The sequence below is a fragment of the Lycium barbarum genome, chromosome 9 (assembly GCF_019175385.1).
Source record: "Lycium barbarum isolate Lr01 chromosome 9, ASM1917538v2, whole genome shotgun sequence".
NCBI lineage: Eukaryota > Viridiplantae > Streptophyta > Magnoliopsida > Solanales > Solanaceae > Lycium > Lycium barbarum.
Window position 1 is genome coordinate 55,831,192 of NC_083345.1, and position 8,160 is coordinate 55,839,351.

At 36.3% G+C, this 8,160-nt stretch overlaps 1 long non-coding RNA gene across 1 annotated transcript; it reads left to right on the forward strand.

Moving 5' to 3' along the window:
- Positions 1-5,522: 5,522 nt before the first annotated feature.
- LOC132611478 (uncharacterized) lies at positions 5,523-7,510 on the forward strand. Its single transcript, XR_009571690.1, has 3 exons — positions 5,523-5,633; positions 6,418-6,471; positions 7,191-7,510. It is a non-coding gene; the product is annotated as an uncharacterized LOC132611478 (long non-coding RNA).
- Positions 7,511-8,160: the final 650 nt, after the last annotated feature.

Consider the following 8,160-nt stretch of genomic DNA (forward strand, 5'->3'; position numbering starts at 1 on the left):
CATGATCCTTTTTATTGTATTTCATGCTTTATATACTCAGTACATATCTCGTACTGACCCCCTTTCTCTGGGGGGGCTGCGTTTCATGCCCACAGGTACAGATACTCAATATGGTGATCCTCCAGCTTAGGATTTCCACTCAGCTGTCTTGGAGAGCTCCATTGTTCCGGAGCCTAGACTTTTGATACAGATCTTTTGATGTATATTTATATGTTTATCCAAGGGTACGGCGGGGCCCTATCCCGTCATATTTCACTATCGATACTCTTAGAGGTCTGTAGACATATGTGTGGGTTGTATATACGTTTTGTTCAGCTGTGTCTATACGATGTCCTATGGATATGTTCGTCTGTAGTGGTAGCCTTGTCGGCTTGCTTATGGTATTGAGATGTAGTGGCAGCCTTGTCAGCTTGCGTATCATATTATGTTTTGATCAGTTGTGACTCCTCAGGAGACAGGTTATCTGGATATATACGTATGATGACGTTATGAACCTTTGGGGTTCCTTTGCAAGTTTCCATATTGTTCTTAGATTCAGTTTGACTATATCTAACAGGTATGTATACGAGTGTCCAGCTCGGGCACTAGTCATGGCCCACGGGGTTGGGTCGTGACAAAAGTGGTATCAGAGCAGTTCATCTTCGGAGTGTCTACAGACCGTGTCTAGTAGAGTCTTGTTTTTCGGTGTGTTGTGCACCACATCTATAAACAGGAAGCTACAGGACATTTAGGATGTTACTTTTCCTTCTTATTCTAGATCGTGCGATAGATCCCAGAGTTAGGAAATGATATCCCTTATATACTGACCTTTGATTTCAGCGGGAGAGTGGAGTCGGCAAAAGAAGGTAAGTAATGCTACTAGGAGTTACAGAGGCTAATATTTCATTGAGGTTACGTTATCAGAAATTGTATATACAGAATGGCGACTGGTCATCATCAAGGTTAGTAACTGTAAATATAGTAAGAAAATGGATTGAAGGTATATATATTGGTGGTAAGCTTAGTTAAAGGTGTGAACAGAGGGAACTGAAGGAAACAGTAAAAAGATAAGTAATGGTAAGCAGAATATATGTCGGATATAGTGTGAATGTTGCAGGTATGATTGAAACCTGCAATTAAAGATTGAAAGGGAAGGTAAACAGGAAAGTATAACAGGCACAGTTTGAGTTAGATATATGAGGTAAGTTCATCATTTTCGTTTTGTTAATGACATTGGGAGCCCTGTGTGGCTATGATATGATATGATATAATATGATATGTATGTATATATGTTGGCCCTGTGAGGTATTGTTGGTATTTCCTGCGTGCAGGTTTGGGATAGTAAGAAATACAGAGGAAACTCTGTCAAACTTTTCCTAGAAATAAAAAAGGAATGAGATATAAGTTCGTAATATGTCTTGAAAGGTCATGTCAACAGTAATGATAGGATTTGACCAAGTTGCAAGTCTGACTTCGAGAAATAAGTTAACTGTTGAATTGATGGTAATAATAATTATGAGGTCAATGTCAATATGGTAAAAAGGAAATGCTAGGACAATTTGGAAGGGCTTGTGATAATAAGAGATGATTTAGAAAAGGCTGGCAAATTTTAATAGAGTGTGATATTGAGGTATCAACTGAATTGACAAGCAAGGGTAAATTACGACGAGTTTATAGTTAGAAGAAGTAATAGTATGATTGAGACAAGAGTACAGAGGAAGAAGAATTGTGACGAATATGAATGTGTTGATAAAATAGCTTGTGAGGTATTAAGGATAAGATTGGCCAGGAAGGGTAAAAGGTTAAGTACGCTTACTCCACAGAGTGTAATTAAACCATAGTAAGAATCGTGAATAAGGTTAAGAAGTGTTACACTATAGGATTGATTACGAACGGGATATAATGACAATATAATAAGGATTGTTATGAAAATGAGTAAAGCCTAGTGAGGAAGTGACTAAGAGATATGACGTGATTTATGCGACTAAAGTATAAAGGCGAGGTACAGAACGAATAAGAAAGACTTATAAAGTCCTATAGGGAAAGTTCAGAATAAAGATTATGTGGTAATAGAAATGATAGCGAGCACAAGAAAAGAAGGAGTTAATTTAAAAAAGGAAATAAGAAGAAAAGTGAGATAACAGTGCAGTAATAGGTTATGACATGTATAGCCGAGAACATGAGTAATATAAGTGACGGAATTGTGAAAGACCAAACTATAGAAAGATGAGCAACGAAGCAGAATGAGTGCCAAAAAATGACTGGTATGATAAGAACAAATAGGGATGAACAGAATGCGTTCTGAAAAAAAGAAAGGGATTATGCGGGAGTAGTGTTTTCCGAAGGACACAGGGGTGGCATGAGATTCCTCGTGCACAGAATAAAAGAAGGACATGGATCGGAGAAGTGGAAAGGAATACTAAAGGAAGTATACAATATAGACGTAATTAATTGAGTACGAGTATAAAATAAAAGGGAAATATATAGCTACGAACTTAAAGGTGTAGTACGACGACAAGGTCATAAGATAAGACCATTATTAAGACGAACTTGATATGATTTTGAGTAAGTTAGAAGGCAGTGTTGGGTACACAACAAGGGTAAAAGAGCATAAGGCATAAAGAAGTGCTACGCGTATATAACTTCACCTCGGAAATAATGGAATCCTTAAAGGACAAGGACTATAGGCCTGAGGAACAAATAATGTATTGTAAATTTATTAAAGGGAACATGTGATATAGGTTGGGATAAAGATAATATTACAAGAGAACTTTGGACACTTATCATCGGAATATAAGTGCTACCTAATTGAGAATTTGGAACGACTATAAGTACTAATTAATTACTGATTGGAGTAAGTGGAATGTGGCCTTGGATGAGTTCCTACGTGGGTTGCATTACTCGAGTACAGATGGTTAGATGAGATTTTGTACTATATATAGAAAGGTTCTTGTCGCTTCATGATTTTGTTAAGGTTTTGTACGTGGATAATCAAGGTTATAAATTATAAAGAAAAGATATGGATATGGTACAGTATATCAAGTGAGTTGGAAAAAAAAAGAGGATCAGATGAATATGAGATTGGAAATAGGGACATAGAGCAGAATATAAACAGATAATGGTATAAGTACACCCTTAAGGGGGGAAGCGGGTGAAAGAAATATAGGTGTAAGATGGAAACAATTGACACTAAAATATATTTGATATAGATGCTTAGACTTCAAGTAAGATCCCTCACTGAAACAAGTTTGTAAGATCCGAAAGCCAGCAATAAATGGATAAAAGTCAGGATGGTATTGGACAGTGCTGAGAATCATTTGTAAAGAACTTGAATGATATGGCATTAGAAAGTGGGTGCTTATAAAAAGAAAGAATACAACAAGAGAATGGAAATGAGTAACTTAAGAGATATTATAAAGGATAGCAATGCTATACTGGATTAGAGGCTAAGATGTTAGCAATAGATTTGTTTTCTAATGATATTGTGACTTACCAGTAGCAAAGGAGAAGGGATAGAAAATCTCCTATAGTAGGATATGAGAAACTCAAAAGGGGAAATAAAGGAAGGGAAAGGAGTATAACAAGATAGGCGACGAGCGAGTTTTAGTACGAATGAGATATGTAAAATAGAATGAACCAGGAGAAGAAAGACTATGAAATTGGATACACTCTATACAAGTTGTACAAGTTATGGGTCGTAGAATGGAAGGGGGCGGAAAACCCAACATAGAAGTTTTAAAATGATAAGGTAGATTATGAGACAGAATTAAAGAATGAGCATATGATAGAAAAGCGGTATTAACTGCGGTACAAAGAAAGTTACCTATATCGGTGCGGATACAAGTGGTTACCAAAAAAGGTACTCTTACAAGGCCTATTATGGGGCATGATTAACATAGAATTTAAAACCCCTTAAGATCATAAAATCATGTGAGTATTATGGCTTCTGTTCAGGCATAGGATAAACGAGAATTAGACGGTATCCCTATACAACAAAGGATTCATAGGAATAATTTCAAAATGAAGAATATGCATGCAATGATTATAAGATTAGGATTAGGGGGAGAAGTAAATAATAAGGACAAAAAGGTATCTCGAATAATTAAGTATGAACAAGGATTGACGAGTTCAGGTATCGCGAAGGATATTCGCGAGGTGCCAAGGGAGTGGTTAACGAAGATAGCTGACGTATTATAGACCTCAACAAATTCAAAATAAGGATGGATTTCAATAATAACTTACAAGAAATGTATAGCACCAGACAAGCTTGATGAAAAAGTATCAGGAGATATAGCGACACAACTAATAAGAAAAAGAAGAGGTGAGTGTTGAATAAATAACTCAGCAGAAGATGGAAAGTACACAGTACAAACAAGGAAGTAAGCAAGATAAAGAAGCAAAGCTAGCGACAGGGCGTCATTAGTAAGGAAGGGACTCGTTCTCGATTATTTCTTGACGTAAGCAAGGTGTGAGCCGAGGAAACGATATGAGTATGTGTGAAAGGAAAATGAGAAGAGAAGTGGTGAAGAATGACTATTATGTGATTACTTGCTAAGACAAATTGTACAGTACTATTTAATGGTTGTTAGAAGGATAATTACATGATTATTAGGGATCTATTGTTGCAAGGCCCATTGCCCCTCATAGTTTAACATTCGAGGACGAATGTTCCAAAGAGGGGAAGGATGTTACATCCCCGTGTTTTCATGCATTGGAAAGCGTCTGAGTTAAACGATATTTGTAATGGAAACGAGGTTATCCCCCAAGCTTGTAGGTGGTTAGAGTGATGGTACATATGTATCATAATGATTAAGAGTTAAACAAATCGAAGAAAATAAGTTTCGTCGAGGTTCGAAATATATTTGAATGAAATACGGTCCAAGCTATAATATCCCGTATTTTTGAACTAAAAAATTGGACAGTCCAACATGAGAAATTTACCCGAGCTCAGAAGAATTTTGGTCATATTCAAGTATGAAAAAAAAGAGATCAGTGTATAAAAGGACGAGGTACCGAAATGATTTAAGACGAAAATGTGTGACAATGAGGACTAGAAATTATATTTGGTGTTTGTATAAAGAGGTTATGGATTAGAGTTATACCACATGCTTATGATAGTGAGTATATGAAGTGTGCTAAATATGGTTACATTTTAAGTGGATTGAGATCAAGAAGCTAATTATATGTGTAATTGGTTGGGGGGCGGGATTGTAGTGCATGTAAATAAAATTATTTGAAATTGTTTAGTAGCTTTTAAATAGACACAACCATGTGATCATGGACACAAGGCATCAAAATAGGTATGGTATGCATTTAATATTCTGGTGGTGACACATTAGTGAGGTATTGTCCAAGGAAAGCTACGTGTAAGTTAAAAGGGTGTATTAGCTCAATTAAATCCATTTTGTGGCATTAAAGTGTAAGGAGTTATATATATTGTTGTCGTATCTTAGAGGGCAGGAACATGGGCAGCAACGTACTAGTACAACAACTATACATCCAGTTCTTATAACATTAAGCACCAATGCTACTCAGTTTTGTTACGGGTTTCCCCTCACTGCTTTGATCTTGTTGTTCTGTTTTCTTGTGTTATTAAATCTGGGTTTTCATTAAAGTGAAGTTAGATGGAAGAAGATCATCTATTGACATACAAGGTAAGAAATCCTCTCTCCTAGATGTATTTGAGTTATCCAAGTCGTATCTACATTGTTAAATGGAAGAATTACAAAAACTATATCAAAAATCGGATAAATTGTTGTTGTTAACATGTGGGTTGTTTGGTGGTTGTTATGAATTGTTTTGTGGGCTGGAATATCGTGGGATTGGATATTGTTGTTGTTGTTGTGTTTGTTGTAATACTATGTATATACGAAAATAAAGAAGTGTATACAAACATCGGTATAGGAATGTATATTGGGCTGTTTTGGAGGTGATTTAAGAATGGATTTGATTTTATATGGATATGTATTTGTTGCTATTGTTATTGGTATTGTGATTGATATTTTGGCTAAATTGTGGGAATTGATGAAATAAACACAAACTTGAGAATAAAATCGTCATTTGGAAAGAATTGAATTTGTGGGCTGTTTTCTTATTATAATCATATGGTATAAGGATAGAATTTCTAGTAAATGACTTCCTTATCTTATTGAGAATATTATTAAGTTAAGAAAGAGCATGCAGCAAGTGACATGGGTTGTACAGATCCTACTTCAAGCTTGATGATCATTATAAAGTATTATGAGGTCATTATGGATATATATGATGTGTTGTTGAGATTTATTTTTGTTATTGTGGCTGTTATTGTGATATATGGAATTCGAAGATACTAGTGATATTGGGGAGATGCTACCTGTTTCGTTTTAGGATCAAGTTATCAATTGATATACACGATATACGAAAGACATCTAAAGTCATACATGTATTTCCTTGTTATAGGATTAGCATCAGCATTACGAAGAGTTCGTTTTGGGTTTATATTGGCAACTTAAGGTATGTAAAGATAACCCTTCTTTCTTTTGGCATGATCTTTATAAACAAATAGACGACGAGCATGTGATTTTAAAGAAACTCCTATTCTTAGAGACACTAGGATGGCTAATGTTCTTGATTCCCAGAACTTACTTCATTATGTCTTGATACATGTCTATGATTCCTGAAGTTCTATTTGATATATTCCCTAGTGACATTCGAAGGATACTTGATATGATTATTGTTTTGATTTCCAAATGATAGTCCGTTTTGAATATTCTATCGAGTCTTAGATATAACTTAGTTTGCATATGGTTGCTTACTACTCTGCTCGTGCATACCGTAATATATCTTTCATCGAGTCCCGGGCCGGGTAAGTTTTCCTGCACAGTTTCACTGCATTGTTCACCGAGTCCCTCACTAGAGGGCCGGATACGGTATATATATATATATATGATGGTATGATGATGTGATGATATGATGATGTGATTATGGCACCAAGGATGGCATGTGATGACTTTGTTCACCGAGTCCCATAATGGGCCGGGTATGATATATGATATTGATAGGCATGATTTACATTTCATAAGGCAAGTGTATTGGTATTTTTAGTGTCATACTTGACTCCTGTGATCTCTATTTCAGTCATGATCCTCTTTATTGTATTTCATGCTTTATATACTCAGTATATATCTCGTACTAACCCCCTTTCTCCGGGGGGCTGCCTTTCATGCCCGCAGGTACAGATACTCGATTTGGTGATTCTCCAGCTTAGGATTTCCACTCAGCTGTCTTGGAGAGATCCATTGTTCCGGAGCCTAGACTTTTGGTACAGATCTTTTGATGTATATATATGTTTATCCAGGGGTACGGCGGGGCCCTGTCCCGTCATATTTCACTATCGATACTCTTAGAGGTCTGTAGACATATGTGTGGGTTGTGTATACGTTTTGTTTAGCGTGTCTATATGATGTGCTATGGATATGTTCGTCTGTAGTGGCAGCCTTGTCGGCTTGCGTATCATATTATGTTTTGATCAGTTGTGACTCCTCAGGAGACAGGTTATCTGGATATATACGTATGATGACGTTATGAACCTTTGGGGTTCCTTTGCAAGTTTCCATATTGTTCTTAGATTCAGTTTGACTATATCTAACAGGTATGTATACGAGTGTCCAACTCGGGCACTAGTCATGGCCCATGGGGTTGGGTCGTGACAGGTGGCTCGTGGCCCCATTATTGTGATTAGACTTATTACCTGATTTGTCATGTTGTACTCAATTCTACCTTATTGTGACATATATTATCGGAGAAAGGAAGGATACTAAGTTTAGACCTAAATTGTGGTTTACATATCTATGATAGTACATAGATGAACCCTTGATGTATGATTTACTATTGATGATAATATATAGAAGAGTGAAGCTTCTTAGTAATATAGGACTTACTTGGGGGGGCGTACTTGCTACATGTGGAAGTAAAGAGGGACATAGAATATTATGTTGGACGATTGTATGATTCATTTCATGGCTGAGTTGATCCAAGTCTTGATATAACTTGTGGTTTGTGACTTGTACCTTTGCTGTTGCTTTATTGGTTTGCATTGATTTACCACGTCTACACTCATTTATGCATTCATACACTCATGCATGATGGAAATGATTTGGAAGACTTGTGGCATGATGTCTTGGGTTTGACATTGATATTGTT